This window comes from Aedes aegypti, chromosome 3 (assembly GCF_002204515.2).
Source record: "Aedes aegypti strain LVP_AGWG chromosome 3, AaegL5.0 Primary Assembly, whole genome shotgun sequence".
NCBI lineage: Eukaryota > Metazoa > Arthropoda > Insecta > Diptera > Culicidae > Aedes > Aedes aegypti.
In genome coordinates, this window is record NC_035109.1 from 221068288 (window position 1) to 221093229 (window position 24942).

General features: G+C 38.7%; 1 long non-coding RNA gene across 3 annotated transcripts; it reads right to left on the bottom strand.

Annotated features, from left to right (window-relative positions):
- Window positions 1–987: 987 nt before the first annotated feature.
- LOC110678418 lies at window positions 988–24711 on the bottom strand. 3 transcript variants are annotated; one of them, XR_002501588.1, is made up of 5 exons: window positions 24487–24711; window positions 24366–24424; window positions 24219–24288; window positions 24084–24155; window positions 988–1033 (listed from the first exon to the last, which is right to left on the bottom strand). It is a non-coding gene; the product is annotated as an uncharacterized LOC110678418 (long non-coding RNA). The 3 variants fall into 3 exon arrangements; XR_002501589.1 differs by lacking the exon at window positions 988–1033 and having other exon boundaries at window positions 23891–24155; window positions 24487–24573; window positions 24639–24702; XR_002501587.1 differs by lacking the exon at window positions 988–1033 and having other exon boundaries at window positions 23891–24155; window positions 24487–24706.
- Between the last annotated feature and the right edge of the window lie 231 nt (window positions 24712–24942).

A 24942-nucleotide genomic window follows, 5' to 3' on the forward strand; every position in this document is an offset into this window, starting at 1 on the left:
TCATATCAGTTTTCATTATATATTCTAACTTCTAATGATCTTTCAGCTGCGCTAAGGAGAAATTACTTTTTGTTCAGTAAAACTAGAAACACCGAAAAAATATTTTATTTATTTTCATAGAAAAATCAAAAATAAAACTTAAATTTTAAATTACACAAAAACCCCATTTTTAATATTTTTTTTTAAATTTTCACCATAGAATCACGATAGTAAAAAGATGTTTAGGACAAAGTTTCATGATGGAGAAATTTTTAATAAAAAAGTTTTTCTAAGAACAACTTTTGGTCGATTTTCAAAATTTTGATTTTTTGTCAAAATAAATACGTTCTTATGATACAGTAAGCATTTTGAAATGATAAGCATAATGATTATCTAAATAATTTCTCTAGAAGTAACCATTTTCGAATTATATCGAGTTTAATGCAAAAAATATTGTTTAAATATTAAAATAGGTCATTTTCATAAGTTATTCGCGTTTGGTTTAATGAACCGTTTTACTATTACAATTACAACTGTAGAAATGCAGTGGTATAATAGGTCTCTAGTAACAATGGTTGTATAACTAACATTCCTTTCCTTTCCCGATGATCGTACTGGGCGTGGTCAGCGACTATCACTTTTGAACTTTGAACGCTTGGTGTGTGCACTTTGAGAATCGCAAGCCATTTAATCCCATTATTTATCCCATTCCTTAAATCACTGTGGAACTTTGATTGTTCTGGTCCATCACGGAGTGCAACTAGGAAGTGGTCATGTGGTGCTTATGCTCAAGTTCTCATACGTGTGGATCCTTGTTGATGGCTGATAACCATTGTTGCTGCTGATTGTTACGAAATACGAAGGCACATTACCCGTGGAAGTCGACCCAACTATTGGCTTCACCATCACAGTTACGGTCGAGACAATAAACTCGTTCCAGCACAAAACGCTCATACGACCGGTTGTAAAGACGTATCTCTCGCGCCGAGGACCAGGAATCGAATCTCATCCTTGAGGTAGTCAATAATGATCTGAAGGTTAAAGCGACGATTTCCTTTAGAAGAGAAGTAAAGCCGTTAGCCCATAAATCAACTAGCCTTAAAATCTAGTTTATAAATAAAAACTCAAAAATCTGAAGGGATATTAATGAACATGACACCTAGCAACCATTCCATGCAATGATGGTTAGGTGTGGAGCACAGGAAGTTAGTTGAGTGTAAAACAATTTAGCGAGCATGGACAAAAATGGATAGATGCGGCCACGAAACGAAATTAAATAGATGATTCAGTGTTATCTGTTAAGATGTTAATTAAAATTAATAAAAAGTAGGATCATCTTGATTTATTGTGAACTGCATCTAACTTTTCTCAAGAATTATTACAAAATCATCCACCAAATTGTATTGAAAAGTATTTTGAAAATATTACATTTATTGCATTAAAGTGATTAGTAAGAACTGACTTCGAGCTCTCCTGTAATGGATTAAGTAGTCAATTAATCTTGCATCACCATCGTTCAGATATGTTTACAAAAAGAATACAATGGTCCAATATATTGATAAAAGCGAAAAATACTGAAAACACAATGAGCCAAAAATTCACATTAGGTATGCCCTCATTCCTATATTGGTAAATTCCATCGGACAGCATCTCCCATGTGTAAAAGAAATATTCAATAAAATATGAAGAGAAGATGTTGAATAATCAAATATCAATTTCATGGGAAGACAAGCATCCACAGACGCCATTTGGCTTAGATGGACTTATATCAGTACACACAATTCATACAACACTCGCCCCTACGAAGACACCGATGGCAAAGTGATGTTACCATTCGCCGCCAGTCTCCCCCGACAAAATAAAGTTGGATATTGATTGCAATCGTCCAACTATTATGTAATAGAATATGTGTGGTGGCTCCGAGAGTATGGGAACAGAAAAAATGAAGAAGACTCTATGTGGGGACAGAAAAGAAGCCGAGAGTTTCTTCAGTCTCTGTAACCAAACGGAAAACATTCTCCCAGGAAATTGCTGCAACGTAATTGAACCAATGATGAAGATGGCGATCAATACGAACGAAATGCTCCTTCGTTTCGATATCGGTTGAGATAGCGTGTCAAGATGGTATGATTCATCTTGATTTATTTGTGTCAGGCATGATTAGTAGCAGGGATGGTATGTTTCCTTGCTAAATGTGGCCAAATGAATGACGTGTTATGTGGCAAAAGGTTCCGGAAGAACTGTTGATCGATTAACCCGTCATTTTCTTATTTCGTGAGGATGTTTCCTAATGAGTACCAAACTGACTATTCAAGGAATTAAATAAACATACCTTTCAGCAGTGAGTTTTCGTGTAAACTCTAATATAATTATTATACGTCAATCATTTCGTGGTGTAATTTTTGCCTGTATTTCAAAGCAATTATCATTAATTTAGCTCAACTTCTAAACTTTCAATGCTTGTTAGAAATATAAATAAAAGAAAATACCATCCAGCACGCCCCGACTGAGGAATGCGAGCCTGAGCGCCATAATATGTTTGCAAATACACCGAAATTTGCCACTCTGCCAATACTCGTTATACTGTTACAAATCATCATAAAACTGAAGACGCATCCGCCAGAAACCCTCTGCTTTGATGAATCCTGACAGATTTATTGTCGCCAACCAGGCGCAATAAAAATTCATGACTTCAGCGATTCACAGAAGCTTTCCCGCCATTGGGCTCATAAGTAATGGTTATTGTTGGTTCGTGACCGGATTCCAGATTGTACCTGTTCTGGTTTTACCATTCTGTTGCGAACGGTTCGTTCCGTTGAAAAATCCTTCAAATATAAGCGGGATCCAATGATGATATGTGAAATACTATCATAAATTACTGTGATTCTAATTTTGTATTTCCATTTAATTGAAGTTTTTCCTTGAATGTTGTCAATGCCGAACTAGTTGTACTAAGTCGCACATATTTCAAAGACGTTTCGGCGTTAACCATTTAACCACGTAATAAAGAAAATAATATCAAAGACTTTTCAACAAACCCGGACTGGAATTAAAAGCAGAATTCCGCATAATGCAATGTAATAAAATTGCTTAGAACGCAAAAACTAAATAACTGACTTTTTATAACTATTGCACTTCTAGCAAAGCTAGAAATTTTCACATACCCCGGGTATCTAGGATATAGAGATGGTCGGGTCCCGGGTTTTCAAACCCGAAACCCGACCTGTACCCGAACCCGACGGATCCATCTTCCTTTTTCCGCGCAGTCCCACTCGTGCACCTCGCCATGAATCCGACTCTAGCCACCTTCCATACGTTTCTGACGTCTCTTCGTTAGTAGCACTCGATACCATCCGCCAAAGTGATGCCAATAGGGTTCATACCGGCTAAAACGCATACAATATCCGACGATATCGTCTATACGCACTCGCAACTCGTACTGCCATCAGCTGAAACGCTCTGTTCAGCTTTTCAAGGTTCCGCTTTGTTTCTAGTGCCATACCCCAAGCAGGAACTACATACCTCAGTATCGATGACGATACGTTAACTAGTAGACGCCTCGTACTGCTGCTTGGGCTGCCTAAGTTTGGCATGATTCTCCCTATTGCATTCATTGACTTCTCGGACTTCTCTCATGTATAATCAACGAGGCTGTTCAAGTTTAGTCGATCGTCGATCATTACTCCCAGGTAATTCGAAACGCACTTTAGTGCAACCACATGCCTTCCAACGATGACCTCCACCTGCTGAAACGCCTTGCAGTTGCTAACAGTACCTCTGTTTTGTGGTGAGCTATTTGCAGTGTGATTCCGCTCATCCAGCCCTCGATTGTGTCCATTGTTTCCATCACCGACATCTTCACTTCTTCCAGTGTTTCACCTATTAACGTTAGTGACACATCATCCGCAAAACCAACAAACCTTCCTGGGTATCCGCAGTGTCAATACTCCGTCGTACGACTCGTTCCAAAGAGTTGGACCGACAATGGAACCTTGAGGGACGCCCGCTGTCACTTGCATTGACTTCTGCCCTTCATTTGTTTCGTAAACCAAGATTTTGCTCTGGAAGTAGCTCCTCAGGATCTTGCACAGTCGGGGACCTCCCAGTTGACGTTGTTGAATGCGTTTTTCACATCTATCGTGACCACGGCGTAGTATCGATCTCATCTTCGTTTCTACTTCGACGCCTTTTCAGCACACTCGAGTACTGCTTGAATTGCGTCTACTATCAGTACGTCTTTGCAGAATCCAAACTGCATTGTCGACAATCCATGCTCACTCTCCGTACACTTCATCAGCTTGATAAGGATGATTCTTTCCAGGATTTTTCCGTGCAAGAAGGCAAATGGGCCTAAACGAGGCTGGATCTCCCAGTGGCTTCCAGTGGCTTTGGCAGCAGTACCACTGGATACTTCTGGATCTTCCTTAATCCAGGAGTTACCGTCGTCTAGACACTTCTGTAACAACTTCCTGAACACGTCCGGATATGCCAGGATGGCTGATTTCAGCGCCACGTTCAGTATTCCACCTGGACCATGGGCTTTCTTCGATTTTAGTCGTCTCCCCGCTTCTAAAAGATCGTTGTTAGATTCTTACAGGTTCTCGGCGATTGCTTCTGTATCTTCACCGTACGACGTTGGTGGCCAGAATGTTGGATCGTGTTTCGGGAAAAGACCTTCCACGATCATATTCAGCTTGTCTGGGCACATCTTAGCAGCCATAACGACTCGACACACATTACCCTACAGATTGGTGCCTGATTCTGGGCACAGTTCCTTGTAGCAATTTGATTTACTGGGCTCAATCTCCCGTTTGTGAGCGGTCCTAGCTTCTCGGAAAGTCGTCCTTCGCTCCGTTCTTTCCATTTCCATCCCTGCTCTCTGAACCCGCCTTTTAGCTCTGAGGCAAGCAGTGCGAAGCGTGCTGAGCGTGTCATTCAACCAGTAGGCCGGTCGCCGTTTGTCCCTCGGCTCCAGTTTTCACGGCATAGATCCATTACAAGTTGATACCATCCTGTGTTTTCGTGAAGTCGTTATCCTCGTTATCACCATCTTGACGAAGTGCCTCAACAAATAGTTCCTTGTTAGAAGCTTTCGTCGTCCACTTCCGTTCGCTAGTTATTCTTTCCATTCTCGTCGCAGGATTCCGTTGCGGTAGCAAATCGCTTGATGGTACCCCTCACGAACTCATATTCATCGACAGTGCAGGACTGCAAAACGTAACGTCAATGATGGATTCCCTTCCGTTTCTCCGAAAGGTGCTAACGGAGCCTTCTTTGCACAATCATACATCTAGCTTCACTAAGCCTTCCTGCATGATACATCCTCTTGCGTTGGTCACTCTGCTGCCCCACACCACAGCCCAGGTATTGAAGTCTCTTGAAATGAGTATCGGCTTCCTTCCGATGACTTGTCAGTTAGCTGATCCACCATCTGGCTGATCTGCTTCACTATCCGGTCACACCAAGACTGTTTTTCTTGAAGGTACATAACAACTGCATACAACGAGACCGTTGATTTTAGCGATGACGAGGCCTTCATCTGAATTGTCCACCACTTCCTGGATAAATAATCTGCCCATAACATGTATCGCAGCCGTTCTGGTTCTATCCGCCACCCAGTTGTTGTTTTCAGGGGGAAGTTGATACGGCTCTGCAATAATCGCTACGTCACACATATTTTCTGTCGTTGACTGCCACAACAGCTGCTGTACATTTGAAGCCACACGTTTGATGGCCGTATCAATCTTCTGGTGTGCTTAGCTTGCACTTACGCCTCTGCGTACAGTTTTCCACAAGATGGCCCGTTCCCCCACAATTCCAGCAGATTTTGAATGTGTCCGGCCGATTGCAAGCGCCTGCCCGATGTCCAAAGCTTCAACACTTGAAACATTTTACTGCTTGCTCAATCGCGCATTTCGACCATCTAATCCTTGTTCGCAGCGGTCACTGGCAGACGAATCATCACTATCTCTGTGTGCCTCCTCAATCGGATCGCCATTCACACGCCGCCTAAGTTTTGTGACTCAAGTACATCATTAAGCTCTTCTTGTGAGGTTGTTTCGTCCAGATCCTTACAAACATGGAATCGGCCTATTCACCCAGCAATTGAGTCATGCGCTCCTGAATAGCCAAACTGTAGTATTATCCTTCAACTCGAAGAGCATCTCACCTTTTTGGGTACGTCTGGCTATGACCACGTTTTCGCTCAGTTCCCTTAACTTGGGTCTTCTTTGACGCTCTTAAGAAGCGCTGCGTACGTCGCAGCATCGTTAGCCTTAACGAATAGGGCGCCCCTCTTTGGTGGCATCTGCCGAAGTGGAGGCTCTTCTTTCTTTTTTTTGCTCCAGTTTTTGTACCTCCGGCCGCTTTTGCTAATTATTTTTTCTCCCTTCTGCCAACGACTTTTCTCCACTCACTCTCCCGTGGACTGGCGTTTATGCTTCCAGTGTCTCGCATCTCTCTTGGAGTGGTGTCCCTAGCATCCTGTTGCGTCTTCTTCTTGGATCCACCTAGGCTCCCATCTCCTGGCAAGGTTCTGGCTCTCTTTGGAATCCACACTGCCAAACGCGCCGAAAAGTTAAAGCTTGACTTAAAGAACACAAAAATGCAGTAAATGACCAATAAAATTAACGAATCGAGTGCAGCAGCCCATACGATAACTTCAAATCATGCAATAGATTGGGAAAGTGCGAAGCTTACAAAGAACGTAAAGAAAACTTCGCATTTGAAAGCATGGGAATTAGCAACGACGAAGGACCGCTGATGAACGGAAGACGCTCCACCCATCACGTTTGCTAGGTTTGCTAATTCTAAGGGGCTTCAAGCAGTCTTGCAGGGTTGCAAAATGGTGAGTCGACATCCAGGAAGGAGCATCCAACATAGCTCTATTCTCACAAGCCCCTACCTCGCGCTTCCACGGGGCAAACAATGACCGGGAAAGACTGCCAGTTAAGCGTTGCGTACTCAGCAGGTACAGTCGGGTCTCCTATTAAACGCATTCCTATAACGTGCACTCCTATTACGCTCACTCCTATAAGACACACCAGAACGTTATAGGAGACCCAGGGCTTATGGGATTTCATCACTTTGGGGTGTCGTTGAATATCTCGTATGCCAAAAGAGATAGCACAGTACTGTCTTCGGCGATGTTTCAGTGCTAAATATGATCTACCTTTAGGAGTTGAGGATCATCCTTTTAGTTGAGAACTTGGCCGGTAGGGGCGCTTTTTCTGATTTGCACTATATGAACCATGAGGGATAAGAATGCAAAATTTTGTATCATATGATATCTCTAGATCCTGATGTTTTGGAAGGTTGGTGTCTTCGGAAGAGTTGTTCAGTAGCTCAAGGGCTGACATGCGGTGGTCATTCTGATACGGAATTACGCCACCAGGCGGCGCTAGTGGACATGGAATTTTTGTTTTGCGCATAGCTCAGTAGCCTGACCACTTAGAAAGATGGCGTCTTCGGCAAAGTTGCTCAGTATCACAAAGACTAACATTATTTAAGCCTAAAGTTTCGAAATTTTGCCACTAGGCGGCGCTAGTGAGCAAATAATTTTGTTTTGCGCATAGATCAGTAGCCTGACCACTTAGAAAGATGGCGTCTTCAGCAAAGTTGCTCAGTATCACAAGGACTAACATTATTTGAGCCGAAGGTTTCGAAATTTTGCCACTAGGCGGCGCTAGTGAGCAAAGAATTTTTGATTCGCGGATAGCTCAGTAGCCTGACCACTTAGAAAGATGGCGTCTTCGGCAAAGTTGCTCAGTATCACAAGGACTAACATTATTTGAGCCGAAAATTTCGAAATTTTGCCACTAGGCGGCGCTAGTGAGCAAATAATTTTTGTTTCGCGGATAGCTCAGTAGCCTGACCACTTAGAAAGATGGCGTCTTCGGCAAAATTGCTCAGTATCACAAAGACTAACATTATTTAAGCCTAAAGTTTCGAAATTTTGCCACTAGGCGGCGCTAGTGAGCAAAGAATTTTTGTTTTGCGCATAGCTTAGTAGCCTGACCACTTAGAAAGATGACGTCTTCAGCAAAGTTGCTCAGTATCACAGGGACTAACATTATATGAGACGAAAGTTTCGAAATTTTGCCACTAGGCGGCGCTAGTGAGCAAAGAATTTTTGTTTTGCGCATAGCTAAGTAGCCTGACCACTTAGAAAGATGGCGTCTTCGGCAAAGTTGCTTATTATCACAGGGACTAACATTATTTGAGCCCAAAGTTTCGAAATTTTGCCACTAGGCGGCGCTAGTGAGCAAAGAATTTTTGTTTTGCGCATAGCTGAGTAGCCTGACCACTTAGAGAGATGGCGTCTTCGGCAAAGTTGCTCATTAACACAGGGACTAACATTATTTAAGCCGAAAGTTTCGAAATTTTGCCACTAGGCGGCGCTAGTGAGCAAAGAATGTTTGTTTTGCGCATAGCTGAGTAGCCTGACCACTTAGAAAGATGGCGTCTTCGGCAAAGTTGCTCAGTATCACAAGGACTAACATTATTTGAGCCGAAAGTTTCGAAATTTTGCCACTAGGCGGCGCTAGTGAGCAAAGAATTTTTGATTCGCGGATAGCTCAGTAGCCTGACCACTTAGAAAGATGGCGTCTTCGGCAAAGTTGCTCAGTATCACGAGGACTAACATTTGAGCCGAAAGTTTCGAAATTTTGCCACTAGGCGGTGCTAGTGAGCAAATATTTTTTGTTTCGCGGATTGCTCAGTAGCCTGACCAAAGTTGTGCAGTATGACAATGGCTATCGATTTTTCTGGCATTGTCACGTTTAAGTAAAAGAGAAAAATACATACATTATATTTTACATTCGGATAAAAGTGTGGCTAGTTTCCTAGTATTTTCGACGGATTTGGAGAATTTTTGATCAATTTTTTTTATATGAGAAAGATCGAGAAAACGGATTCTACTTCTACTACTTAAATATGTGATCGTTAGCTTTCTATATGAACCAAAGGAAAAATATGTATTTTTATTTTTATTTCGTCATTGTATGAACTCCACATTTTCCAAGATATTGATTGGATAGAAATTAAGTTAGGTTGGAATGTCAGTCATTACTTATAAATTGGGAAATCAATTCGCTAATAATAACTAGGACTGGCCTTATCTCTTCAGTTACACAACACTCTTGTTTGAATATTTTTATAATATAAACCTTCTTTTTCATAACGATAATTCAATTCTATAAAAAAAACTTTTTCTCCCGATCTCTTCGTATATATAATACAGTAATGACCCGATTTTGTCTGCCCCCGATTTTGTCTACCCCCGATTTTATCTACCCCCGATTTTAGCACCTTTTTAGACCCGATTTTGTCTACCCCCGATTATAACACCCTTTTGACCCGATTTTGTCAACCTTCAAAAAATACATTATTTTAATGTGGTAATATTAGGTACAACCATATTGTAAAAAGTCAGGTGTGACATTGGCCACGTCTATACGATCATCCAAAGTATGAATTCACTTTGTATCACAGTTGTCACAGAATGCAGTTACGTTAGGGATCTTATATATTATTACGGTTCATACAAAAATATAAAAAAAAACGCTGTAAACATCAACAAAAACATTAAACGAAGTCTATAGATGAGAATAAATATAAAAAGTAGTCGATTTTTTTTCCCGATTTTAGCTTTTTCCCGTTTTAGTCAACCCTAAATGCAACATGGGGCTGACAAAATCGGGACATTACTGTATCTAGAAACTCTTGGCTCAAATAATGTTAGTCCCTGTGTTAATGAGCAACTTTGCCGAAGACGCCATCTTTCTAAGTGGTCAGGCTACTCAGCTATGCGCAAAACAAAAACTCTTTGCTCACTAGCGCCGCCTAGTGGCAAAATTTCGAAACTTTCGGCTCAAATAATGTTAGTCCCTGTGATACTGAGCAACTTTGCTGAAGACGCCATCTTTCAAAGTGGTCAGGCTACTAAGCTATGCGCAAAACAAAAATTCTTTGCTCACTAGCGCCGCCTAGTGGCAAAATTTCGAAACTTTAGGCTTAAATAATGTTAGTCTTTGTGATACTGAGCAATTTTGCCGAAGACGCCATCTTTCTAAGTGGTCAGGCTACTGAGCTATCCGCGAAACAAAAATTATTTGCTCACTAGCGCCGCGTAGTGGCAAAATTTCGAAACTTTCGGCTCAAATAATGTTAGTCCTTGTGATACTGAGCAACTTTGCCGAAGACGCCATCTTTCTAAGTGGTCAGGCTACTCAGCTATGCGCAAAACAAACATTCTTTGCTCACTAGCGCCGCCTAGTGGCAAAATTTCGAAACTTTCGGCTTAAATAATGTTAGTCCCTGTGTTAATGAGCAACTTTGCCGAAGACGCCATCTCTCTAAGTGGTCAGGCTACTCAGCTATGCGCAAACAAAAATTCTTTGCTCACTAGCGCCGCCTAGTGGCAAAATTTCGAAACTTTGGGCTCAAATAATGTTAGTCCCTGTGATAATAAGCAACTTTGCCGAAGACGCCATCTTTCTAAGTGGTCAGGCTACTTAGCTATGCGCAAAACAAAAATTCTTTGCTCACTAGCGCCGCCTAGTGGCAAAATTTCGAAACTTTCGTCTCATATAATGTTAGTCCCTGTGATACTGAGCAACTTTGCTGAAGACGTCATCTTTCTAAGTGGTCAGGCTACTAAGCTATGCGCAAAACAAAAACTCTTTGCTCACTAGCGCCGCCTAGTGGCAAAATTTCGAAACTTTCGGCTCAAATAATGTTAGTCCTTGTGATACTGAGCAACTTTGCTGAAGACGCCATCTTTCTAAGTGGTCAGGCTACTGAGCTATGCGTAAAACAAAATTTTTTTGCTCACTAGCGCCGCCTAGTGGCAAAATTTCGAAACTTTAGGCTTAAATAATGTTAGTCTTTGTGATACTGAGCAACTTTGCCGAAGACGCCATCTTTCTAAGTGGTCAGGCTACTGAGCTATCCGCGAAATAAAAATTATTTGCTCACTAGCGCCGCCTAGTGGCAAAATTTCGAAACCTTCGGCTCAAATAGTATTAGTCCTTGTGATACTGAGCAACTTTGCCGAAGACGCCATCTGTCTAAGTGGTCAGGCTACTGAGCTATGCGCAAAACAAAAATTCCATGTCCACTAGCGCCGCCTGGTGGCGTAATTCCGTATCAGAATGACCACCGCATGTCAGCCCTTGAGCTACTGAACAACTCTTCCGAAGACACCAACCTTCCAAAACATCAGGATCTAGAGATATCATATGATACAAAATTTTGCATTCTTATCCCTCATGGTTCATATAGTGAAAATCAGAAAAAGCGCCCCTACCGGCCAAGTTCTCAACTAAAAGGATGATCCTCAACTCCTAAAGATAGATCGTACTTAGCACTGAAACATCGCCGAAGACAGTACTGTGCTATCTCTTTTGGCATACGAGATATTCAACGACACCCCCAAAGTGATGAAATCCCATAAGCCCTAGGTCTCCTATAACGTAGATTCCTATTACGCCCCCCAACCATGTGTCTAATAGGAGACCTGACTGTAGTGCAACCTGAGTACTGTTGTCCTTCTAGCAACAGCTAGAGTGAAAGGGTGCCAGGAGCTTGGGATTCTTGCCTTTACCAAGCGAAACTCATCCTTACAGTCGAATAGAATACCACCTTTAGCACTTCCTCCTGGAGGTGCCGAGCTTCTGGTCCATCTGACGTTTAAAACTCGTCACTAACCTCGGTGAGTTTTAGGCTTAGCAGTGACATTCTTGATTTACGCCGATCCGGCTCTGAACACAACCCCCATGAAGGATTGAATCCACCCTAGCATAGCCTCCCTGCTTGCATAGACAACCATGGCATCACGAGTGGAGATAGCGGATCGAAGTAGGGACCCAATCGAATGGAGCAAATAATCGATTTCGATGAGAAAACGAAGACGCGATAACATCCGAAAGGAGCGGAAAGATGCAGAGATCGCCAGTGATACCACAGACGGTAGCAGCCAGCACTAGCAGATGCAGCACACCGAGTGAGCCACCGGAATGCAGGCTTCTTGAGTGAAATGTTCACCTCAAAGTCGAAGAGTAGCACTGTTCGAGATGACCGGCAGCATTAGAAGTTGGAGTTGTCGGAAGTAAAGAGGAAGGTCAACGAACTCTATGAGTTCGTCACAACCAACAACAAATTCCACCTCAGGATAAAGCAGCTTGTCACGAGCATTAAGTCCGCCGTTACAGCCGCAGACAGTGATGGAAAAGTTCGCATCACGAAGCTGCTCACGAGTGTATACCAACGCATAACAAACATCACACACTCGGGAACTGGCTAGGTGTGAGTAAGTCCGCACCCGTCTGCTCGGGAGAACATGTCAAAAGAAGTAGCAACAAGCTCGGGAGCGTTTACTCGCGAGTAACCGAGCAAGGTGTGATTTATCATGGTTTTGACAGAAAAAATAATTGTATAACCATCATATCGACAGTAAACTACTAGTTTGTAGTCAAAAGCCCTTGAAAACCATAAATCTCGGAGGGGAAGCAGCTTTTTTCCCAAAAGCACAATATGACTCTGAACAGCTCCGAACACGTTCGCGAATCACTTTTTGCTTCAGTTACTCGGGAGTCGACAGATGCGAGTAAACCAGCGCTCTGACGCTCGGGAGCGTTTGGTTTTGTTTTTGTTCCAGTTCGGAAGAAGTGTTCGCCACTTTCCATCACTGGCCGCAGATCGCGGACAGAAGGAATTTCAGATTAGAGCGAAAAAAGGGATGAAGGATACACCAGGAGAACAGGAAGGTCCCAAAAAGCAGAGACATCAGCGAGCAGAATAACGGCAGTGAATGGCGCACCGTGAAAAGCCAGAAAGAGAAGAATGCAGCTGGTAAGACGTGGAAGAGAGAAAGAAAGGAACCGAACAAGAAAGAATAGCTGCGGTCACCTCGTGAGAGGTTCGGCCTGCCAGGAGCTCGTCGCGAAGTCGCTGGGCACCGAGACAAGTGTGAGAGCTTGATCCCAGGAGGCAGTGATCGAGTGTAGAGATCTGGACGAGATATCACAACAGAAGACGACGTAAGGGGTGTACTGTTGTCTCAACGCAACCTGGAAGAAGCACCCCAGTCCATAAAGCTGAGGAAAGCGTACGAAGGTATGCAAAAAGCGACGATCCGATTACCAGCAGCAGCCAGAAAACTGGTAAGGTTAAGGTGTGATGGTCGGTCTGCCCGCTGAAACTGATCCCTCGGGAGACAAATCGAATGGAGAGATGCTTCAGATGTATGGGTTCCGGCCACCGAGCAATAAACTGCAAAGGCCCGGACAGGTTCGAACACTGTGGGATATGTGGTGAGGAAAAAGGTCACGTTTATAGGGACTGTGTGAAGATAACCAGATGCATGCTATGTAAAGCAGTGGATGGTAACGCCCATACAACGGGTGGTTCAAATGCCCCAAATATCAGGAGACGAAGGCAGGTCAGTAATGATGATGAAGACGCATGAGCCCAGCCCTACCCGATGAAGTTGCAAGTTATTGTTCCAGGGGAGATCGCGTCATAGAAGCTTTCCTTATTAGTTTTCTTAGAGGTTAAGCACTCCTAACTTGAGACCCACATTGTGTCAACACACAACACTTTTGACTTGAAGCTTTTTTGTACCCCACTGTAAATAAAAAAAGAACAGACTATGACCTTTCGGATTGGAAAAACTCTACCAACTGACTGACTGACTGAACGACGGACTGACTAAATGACTGACAATCGAATCAATTAAAAATACAAGAACCGATGGAAAATATGTTTGCCTAATATATTTGCAGGTTTTGAGCGTTAACTCTGTTGAAATTCAAGGATTTTACTACCATAATACAGACGCTGCTTCCTCAACCGTCCAATAATTGGCAATTCACCCTAATTGGGTCCTAAAATTTTTAATGAAATCTTGTTTTTATTCAATAACACGAAAGAGCATTTTACTGCAACTACTTTAGCAATATTTCCCGCTCAAATAACGGCTATATAATGTTTAAACTTTAATTTAAAAATTGGGTCCATAAATGAACCTTGACACTTAAGATCATGTTTGACGTTCGCTTATTCGACAAAAGCACAACAGGGGTTTTAGTTTTACCACTGGGGTTGTTCCTTGAGTTTAAGCCAAGGAGTGTGACAAAATCTAAAAAAAATGTTTTTTGGACTCAAACCAACGGAAAACATTAGAAAATTGAGTAAACATGTGTTATTGGGACGGACCTGGTGTAGAGGTTAGAACACACGCCTCTCACGCCGAGGACCTGGGATCGAATCCCATCCCCGACATAGTCACTGACAAAAAAGTTAAAGTGACGACTTCCTTCGGAAGGGAAGTAAAGCCGTTGGTCCCGAGATGAACTAGCCCAGGGTTAAAAATCTCGTTAATAAAGATAGAAAAAAAAAAAAAAAAACTAAACTTAAGCGTTTGGCACTAAAATTGGGACAGGGCTGTAGGACCCTATTATCTACTTTGAATGAAAGCAATACCTCCAGAAAGATTTTTTTATTTTGAGTAAACATATAAGTGATTGCTTATTGCTTATGAAAGATAGATTTAGTGACAAAGTTGACTGTCACACGCAACATGAGTACGAAAAGCCACTAGTAACAAATTCTCCTGCGCGCGTTGATAGCCAGCACAAAAGTTTATTTTCTTCACTAGAGAAGCGAGCTCAATTTAGCGATGTCATCTACTTTCATGGCCGTTTGGGGACCACTTAGCGTCCACGTACGAACTTCAATTTTTTTTTCTAACCAAAACGAGCACTTTACAATAACGGACATTTCACATTTTCGAAAAATAAGGGACGGCCAAATGCACTTCACTGGCTACCAACGATTTAATAGACTATTACTCCGCAAATGAACTGGTTGACCCATTGTTTTCATGCGCTGTATCCGACATGGTGATTCTATGCTAATGTATTCATGAGAAAGTTTTTCATACATCCTTTTTGGGCTCTCAATGCTTCTACTCAAACTTGCTTCATTATATTATAATTTAGATTTTTTCAGCTGCCACAAAACATGTGCATTGTGCAAAATGTGTTTCTAATCATCAAAGAGCCAAAATCCGACAAAACCTAGTAAAAAGTTTTTTTCGAACTGATTTTTTTCTTTTCGCTACAAAACAAGCTACACGAAAAGTTAATTAAATCTCCAATTACCATTTTGTGTCAGCATGTAGCATGTCCAATATGAAAAATACCTCTCAATTATGAAAAAAGCCAATTATATTTTAATTCCAAACTTTTCTAGTTTAGCTTCAGAGTCCCCATGGAAGTAGATATGCGATGGGGCCATCTACAGTTTCCACTGAAATGAGTTGAGTGGGGATGAGCCGGTCACTGAAGTGCTCTAACGGTTTAGATCCACATGATGTTACTTGTTCTTTCGTTAAATGAGAAATATAGTTGCATCCATCAGCTATAAAGGGACAAACTTTTCCATACACAGAAAAAAATCCGTTCTCGTATCCGTGAACAGCAGACGTGAACTCGTCAACAACAAAAATACACCGTGAAACAGATCATGTTTATGTGACCATTTGTGGTAGTTCATGGTGTATTTTTGACAGTTCACATTTTCCAGAATTCTTTTTTGAGCGTGTAGAACTCAGCGCTTTCAAATGGAAGAAGACATAAATGATCCATTACAGGAAAACTGTTTTTCTGAGTTATAAGTAGTAGTCTAATCCGGTGCAGTCGTTACTCTCTACCACAAATGCGAGACCTTGTTACACGTTGTTGCGAATGTATCAGGTTAACAGGCGCTTTGTTCTGTTTTTGACCTATTCTTTCTTCGTATTCCATGTTCCATATAAGATTGTGCGGGTAATGCTGTTTTCTGTGCTATTTTTCTTCCCTCTTGTTTTCAAAGATTACTACACCAAAATTGGAAAAACTATGCCATAGGTACCTGATTGTATAGTGCACGAACCTGCATTGCATGAGCCTATTTGCAAAATAAGAATGTCAAACAATAACGATGACAAAATCTTGTCTCCACACAGCACAGTCGGAAAATGAATCCGGTGACGGATGTATTTTTACACATCAGGGACTCATAGCTCGGAAAATGGGAACCTTGACACAAAAGCTGCAATGATGAAGACAGATGCGCCTTGTTATGCTAGACAGAAGTAGGCAAGGGTTTATTTGTTCTATTCAACCGGTTGTTGGTTTTGTGGATCGTGCGGTTGTTTGTATGTTCAGTTGTGATTGATGTGATGGTGGCAGGAATGATTCAGGTGAAGTCACATTTGTCTTGACGTTGGAACATCTTCTGTAACGACAACATATTTCCTCATAACAGCCTGTTGAATGAGGGATAGTTTTGATAACAAATGTTGACTCGTGAGGCTTACATGTTCCACAACAAGGGCAACAATCTGTTGTTTTAATACCCCGACCGGAAATATGTGGGTTACCGAGACCACACAGTTTATGAATGGGGTACGAATAATGATTGATTCGCTACTCATCGCATGGCTTGTAAAATTCAATCATCGCCAGAGGCTTTCATTATTATTTTTTTTTATTTTTTAATGACAATAATTCGTACATTAATGTTCTGTTGATTGAAAATTCTGTCAAATTCCCAAGCAACTTGATTTTCAATTAGATTTGTGAGACCAAAATTAAAATTGTGCGCGCTTTTAAACTACATTTCTAATTTTTTATAACTTTACCAAAAACCTTAAAGCCATGATCCAACTGAGGAATTTTATTTTCAAAATATTATTTTTTTTTTTTCAAAATAGCAAGTATGTTGAAATCGCATTTTCTTCACGATTTTTAAATGGAGTTTATGATCGTTATCTTTAACAACAATGGAATTAGTTAATATTTCGATAGCAATTGACAGTGCCAACGAAACATTAACAAATTCTATTGTTGAAGCAAGAACAACAAATTTAGTTTTCAAAGATATGTTAACACCTAGATTACTATCGATGTATACCTTATTGCACCGAGAATCTAAGAATTTCTTTCATATCACGAATAATCCAACAGAGATTCTTATAAGAATTTTGTCAGAAACTCCACTAAAATAGAGACATTAATTCCTCAGAAATTTTTCTTATAACTTCTCTTAGTATGATTGAGGGAGTTTAATGTATTTATAAACAATAAAGTATTTATAAATAAATGATAGCACTTGATTGACTGGGGATTTCAATGAAGTCCTGAAAAAATCTCTGAATTATTTACTAATGCATTTTTGGAAGAATTCTTGTTTGAAAATAAATCATTAGACTTTTTTCTATGGAACACAGGACTCCCTATAAACTTCCCAGAATGATCTTTGTTAGAATTCTTGAAACAATTCTTGAAGTTATTCCTAGTGCTTTGGAGAAAGTTCTGGTTGGATTACAAATATGCACACCCAAAAAAATGCCTTGGGGTATTGCTGACGACTGATACTCGGTAAGTAGGCCTTGACCAGGCAACACGGTTTTTTGGGACGTTGATGTTGGTAACGCTGTTTCCTGTTTTTAACATACTTTCAAGAGTTGGTGTTCAGATAACGGGATTCAAAAATTTCAAGAATTTGTTGATTTGTGGAATTATTCATCGTAGGATCGCCTTTAAAAATCTAAGTAGGGTGCAGAGCTACTTGGGCACTTCCATGATTCACTTTGGCATGGGGGGTTTTCCTCGACCAAATTGGCTGAAACTTTGCACTAAGGAGCACTTCAATAAGACACATATTGTGGACAAATATGAGCTCAGTAGCTTTCGAAAAACCCCATTGCCGAAGTGAATCAAAACTGCCAAGAATAGGATCCGGCTCCCTATCGTTTGTATTTGTTTTATTTCCTACGTTATTTCTTATTCGATTCTGTTCATTACTGTTTACATTAAGTTTATATAATGGAAACTGACGGAGGGGAAGGAGATTCGAATGATAATTCTCATTCTAATGAATCTCCTCCTTCAAAACCTTTTCGGATAAAAAAAAAAAATTTGTCCATTTGTTGTTTTCTTTCGTAAAAAAGAAAAATTCATTAATGTTTTATTTATTTCTTCAGATATTGAATATTTAAATCTGTGAATGAAATTAGAAAAAAACTTTAGATGACATTAGAAATCATGATTAAGGTATTTTCAGGAACAAATCCATTGAAACCAGTTCAGATTTTGGAATGCAATCGATTATCCAAATCATTTTTAATGGTAGTGAATCTAAATATGTTTTTTCAAATTGCATAAAAATCACATTATCTGGTTCTGTGTTACCAGATCATGTAATGATTGATAATGTAATTTTTCATGTCAGGCTTTACTATCCAAAGATAATGCACTGTGAGCGTTGTCTGCTATTTGGTCATACTGCTAGTTTTTGTTTAAACAAATTAAAATGTTCTAAATGCGGAGATGGTCACCCAACCTCAGATTGTAAGGAAAATTCTGGTGTTTACATTCATTGTAGGAAAAAAACATATTTCTTTTGAACAATGTCCAATTCATATTGAAAACCAATCCAAATCAAATCGACAAAATAAAAACAAAAATCTCTTATCATATGCAGATATAATAATAGATATATAATATTAATTCTCCAAATACTTATGAAATTTTATCAGATAATGATGATAATGATTTTGGGGAACAACAGATTTTCACTTACAATCCTCCCATTAAAAGAAAAAAGACACATAATAATTCATCAAAAACTAATTCATTTAGTTTTAAACCTCAACCATCATCTTCTTAAAACACAAATTTTCCTGTACTTGAAAATTGTAGTCAGCATGAGCATGAGCATGAGCATGATTGACCGCCCGCAGTTGCCGCTCCGTTATTGCAAGAACAGCTGTACTTACACAGGGAACCAACAGACACTACTCGGGATCAGTAGCATCCTCAATGTGTAAGTACTGGTGCTCTAATTATTATAATAAACAATACCGGCGCCGGCTGCGTCCGAATGCAGGTCAATTTGGGAATGGGAGGGAAATTTTGACGTGTTACTTGCTTTACAGAAGCCGAGGAGTCCTCTGCACTTCCACAAGAAAACACTGGGAGTTTGGATATGGGAAAGGATTCGTTTTGGTGAACGATAAATATATAATTCGAAATGAATACGTGAGCATATACACGAATAACCGACACTGATAGTGCGGTTACTACGCAAACCGGACACGATACTGATTTCGTTGCTCGCTCGACAATAGCATACAACAGGTTCAACGTATCAAACTCTACTGACGCGTTTTTTTTTTGTTTTTCACCGGCACACTTCGTTTTTTCTTCTGCACAGCGCAAACTGGACACAATGGATCCGGATTCCGTCGCTCGCCCATAAGGAGCATGCAACAGATTCAACGGATCCAACACTACTCTTTCCTGTACTTAAAAATTGTAGTCAGCAAAAAAATATTCATGGCTAAAAAAAATACTTCTTTTGATGAACAGTTTAAACAAACCGATAAGATCAATGATAATGATAATGATAAATTCCGATAGTTCAATTTTGAAAATATTAGAAGCATTAGTTGATTTTTTGGAACTGGAAGTGAATTCTGGAACAAAATAATTAAAATGATTCTACCTCTCTTGGCTTTTATTTTAAATAATTTTAATGCAGTTGGACCCATCATTTCATCTCTTTTTTCATTGTAATGGCTTCGAATGATTCAAAAATTTTGAAAATATTACAGTGGAGTTGTCGCAGCATAATTAACAAAATTTACAGACTTAAAGTATTTATAACAAACTTCAATATACCGTTTTGATTCATATTACGGACACTTAAGGACTCAGTGAAGTATAACCCAGCATAGAGTATACAAAATAAATCATTCTGTATGATTCCTTAGCGCTATCGAGCGTAGGAAGCCCTTATCTTTCGAATGGTAGGTAAAGAATACGTTTCCACAACTTGAATAATTTTAAATAAATCAAAATGTGTGGCCTTTTCATGATTCTTATTCCGGACGCTTACTCACTTTTGTCTCATATTCCGGACACTTTGAATCGAATTCCGGACAGCTCATGATAGTCATTAATGGAACAGTCAAATCATGAATTGAAATCGTCAAACCACTAAAGAGACATCTAAGGTAGTTGGGCATTATAAATTTTCGAAGATATTTTTGGAAAAAGCTTACCAAAACGAGCTTCGAAATTGAGAACTTTTCAACGGCAAAAATTGAAACATTTCGTGTGAAATGTTTCCCATACAAAGTAGAGTGTCCGGAATTTGAAGCTGTCCGTAATATGAATCAAAACGGTAGACATATTTTTTTTAAATGAAACTTGGTTGGAAAGAACCAAATGTTTCCGAATTCAACAATTCAAAATTATACGTAAAGATAGAAAGATGATGAATGTTCAAATGTTTTGAAAACAAAAATCTGTTGCATTTAGATTATTTCATAGATCAGGTCGTAGAGAAGATTATTTTTTGTATTGTAAAGCTGAAGCTTCATTTACAAGAGTAAGCATTTAAGAAAATAATTTTTTGTAGAAATTTTGTTGAAAGTCTTGATAAAGAAACCTCTTTTACTAAATTATGGTACCGTAATTTGGGGTGTAGTTGATCAGTGGGGAAAAGTTAAACTGTCAAGAGAGCTATGATCCGATTTCAATAATCAAAATTTTTGTGATGTAACATTACCTGATATCTAATCTTCATGCTTTGAAGTTCGTTTTTACATGCAAGATAGTTATACCATGTAAAAACAGATATTTTATGACATGTTTGATGAACTGTTGAAGGGTTCTTCTCCAAACAATCGACTATTGCCAAAGCTATATTAAAACACTATTGAAATAAACTGTTTCATACATTCCAGGTATATTCTGTGAACTCAGTTTTGAATTTGCATTGACGATAAAATTTCATTTTCAGAGAAACAAAGGAAATTAAGGAATTTAAAAAAATTACGATTCTTCAGATCCAAATGTATTGGAATACTCTGAAGCTTGGATTGAACAATTTGCATCTAAAATATGTCCTGATTGTTAATTTCAACAATTTTAACTTTGTTTTCCTTTTTCTTTAGAGGAATTACATTTGGCTTTATCACTCACTAAAAATACTGCCCCAGGTATTGATAATATTAAATTCACAGTTCTTAAAATATAACCAGGGGATTGTAAGGAATTTTTACTTTCAATATATAATTTGTTCTTTTCTCAAAATAAATTCCTTTTGAATGGCGTTTTGTGAAAGTAGTTAGCATTCTTAAACCTGGTAGAGAACCATCATTAGCTCGGATCGGATAGAATTACGGGCAGAGAAAATGATATTTTTTCATCTTCCCAATATGAGTTCAGAAAAGGTCGTGGTACCGTAATCTGGGGGCAAGTTGATCATTATTTATTTTTATTTATTTCGGTAAAATCAGTACTTCAATGATCTCCATCAGTTCATGTAATCGATTTTTTATGAAATCAAATTTAACATATCATTAAATTAGTTTTAATATCAAAAATTCCAAATGACACATTGGGGCGAAATTGATCACTATATAATAAAGCATATTTTAGAATGTGAAATTGACCTATCTACTAAATTTGGTTTTCCTGAATCCTAAAATGATGCAAAATTCTTACAACTCTTGTATATCATCATTTTATTGCAAAATTAAACTTTGAAAATCTGCATAATACGCCTAAATGTATGCAATTTCTTTTGAAATTAACACTTTTCTCAGCAATAAATGGTTTTATGAGCAAAAAAAATTCTTGTAATGCTATACGATTTCAAAAATGAGGTCAGCATTTCACACTTAAGCTTACACAACATTTTTAACACTCAAAGTTTGCATGCAGGCTTAGCACCAGCAGATTGTTTAGTACCGACATTTCCAACAGTATTGTTAACACCTTCAACAACTGTGAATATTTTTATGCAAAACTGGCCATAATAAAAATAACATAGTTTAAAATCATAATTAGACATTTATAAACTAGAAAACATTGAATGTGTGTGGTGCCAACGAGTATTAAGCATCCTTGAAAGGAAATGCTATTTGCTACCGACTTGATCAAATTCACCCCACTGATCAATTTGCCCCCGGATTACGGTACTCATGATTGTACCGCTCTTTCAGCTTCTCAAATTCAACATTCATTCAATATTGCTGTGTGCGTTTCAAACGCAAATATTAAATGCGGGAACACTTAAGGCCCAAGTCAGTGGCGCGGTAAGATTTTCCACAAGCAATCCGATGTCAAAGATAGCTTTTCTTGGCTAGGTTGGCGGTGAAATTGATAAACGTTGCTAGGTGTGCTTTGATTCACGGTATACACAACAAGGTAGGCTATTCCCACGTGTAAACAACGATTTTCCATCAAAACATGTGTCGTCATTCCTATCGTCAAGCATGAGGCCTTGAGGATGGTAAAGGAGAGCAGGCCTTGCTTTCTTTTGCACTCGTTCGAGTTTGCGATAGGAATGACGTCACTACCAAATGTCATTTCTCGGAGTATATTACCTTGCTTCTTTTCACCGTGCTTTGATTGTTTTGTTTTACCGCATGCAAAGCGCATTCAGTCAAGATTTGCAGGCAAACAGCAATAAAAAAAAACAAGATATAGTTTCTACTTTTCTTGATGTTTCTAGTGCATACGATTCTGTTTTGACTGATTTGCTTTTCAAGAAAATGAATAATTTAAAAATTCCTAATTTAATGTAAAATTTCTTATATAACTTGTTTTCTTTGAAGATAATGCATTTTTTCCATAATATGTCATCTAAAATTATTCGTCATAGTTGTTTTGGGTTACCTCAAGGATGAAGTTTGAGTCCATTTTTGTATAATTTATTCACATCAGATATGATGAATATTATTCCTAATGGATGTTTTTTAATTGTTTGCTGATGATAATGTTTTATTCATAAGTGGTAAAAATAGAGAAATTATCAGACATTTCATGCAATCTGCGTTAGACAATATTGATACCTGGACATTTGAAAATGGTTTCACATTTTCAGTTCCAAAAACTAAATATATTATTTTTTTCAAGAAAGCTAAATGGATATGAAATTGAACAAGTATTTGATTATAATTACCTTGGTATATGGTTTCATTCTAAATTAAATTGGGCAAGTCATATTTTCTCTATTCAAAAAGTTTGTTCGAAAAGAATAAACTTCCTTCGATCAATTACTGATTTAATGGCGCTTTACAAAACAACTTTTCGCTCTGTTACGGAATATGTATGTATGACATTTGTTAATGCTGTTCAAACTCATTTTCTAAACCTTGAAAAATTGCAATTTCGTTGATTAAGAACTTGTTTGAAGCTTTTCAATTCAACTCATACTAAATTTATTGAAGTGTTGGCTGCAATTGAACCTCTCAAAATTCGATTTCAAAAATTAAATTGTAAATTTCTGTTGCAATGTGTTTCATACAAGCATTTGAATATTGATAATTTTAAATCGTTACATGAAATCAACCTGTCATGTAAAATATCAAGTTCCTTTATTTATTGCTTAAATGAGAATTTAAAGTCAATTTCTTCCCCTGGATTCCAAAATTTCAATATTAATATTCATACTTTTCGACCCCCTATTGATTTATCTTTATGTGAAGAATTGAAACGAATTCAAAAAATTGAACATTCGCGTTTTGCAAATATTTTATTTAAACGTAAATTTGAAGGTATCAGTCGTGATCAATTTTATTTCACTGATGCATCTTTAATTCAAAATATTGCTAGATTAAGAGTTTTTAATAATCTTTTGGCTCACCTTTTTAAAACACAAAATCCTTGTTCTATATTCATAGCTGAGATAACTGCTTTATATTTTGCATGTAACTTGATTAGACTTTTTACTCCAAACTTATTTAGAATATGCTCTGATAGTTTGAGTTCTGTTGAAACTGTGTTTCAACGGGAACGATTTCCGAAACGTTATTCTTCAACCGCGATCGCAAATAAAACACAAGCGAATCGGTATTGGGAGAATATAATTTCCTGTCGAAGAGTTTCATAGCTGCTGTTAGATTTACATTGAATTGGTAGGATAAGATTTTAATTTTGGTTTACAATTATGATGCTAGGTATGTGTTGTTATGGGAACCCCTGATTCCCCTATGAATGCATCGGTATTAATTTCATGCTTAGAAAATTGTTTGGACTTACGTTTAGTCCCTTTACTAGGATTCCGTATAATATTTCGCTGATTATCGGATTTGGTTGATGCGACAGAGGGTTCTAATTAGAATAAATTTTAACATTTAGTTAAGCATTTTGGTTGGAGTAAGGGTATTTGCTTACCACAGACGGATCTTTGTAAACAGTTCTGCAGTATGTTCTTCCTATCGTGACCTATGTATGGTAAGTATCACTGCAAGATTGAATTATAACGTAATGCGAATCCATAGGAAATTTAAAATGTTTAAGTAAATCATAGGGATTTCTTACCGGCTATTAAACATAGGGATTATCAATCTATCCCGTTGGTCCTGGACTCTATACGTAACCTACATGGAATAGTTTTATGTGAGTCACTTACTTATGGTATACAATTACTTCATTGACTCACCTACTGATGTAGTTCAGATTAAATTCATAAGGCACTTAACTAGCTATCGGTTTAAATTCAATACAACTGGGATAAAGCTATCATAAGCTAAGATATTAAGGCAAATTAGATTCTATAACTGATATTGAAAGTTGATCAGATTTTCTGTATACCTGTTTTGCTCTGGTTTTTCTCCTTCTTCTCTTATCACTGTATGGTGTACTCACCGGATCGTAGATAAAGGAATGGATCGTTACCACTCACCAGTAGCAGCGGCGTAGCTAGGAAGTAATGAAGGTGCGCTAGCTGCGTAGTAGCTAACAAGTTCTCTTCATGCTTTAAATTCCATAAACTTTAATTCAAAAACTCATCACATTCTATTGGAGCTTAAAAATCTTTGGTTTGATTATATACTCAAGGGTTTTTAATTATATTTTTGTGGATTCCTGCTCATTGTAATATTTATGGCAATGAACA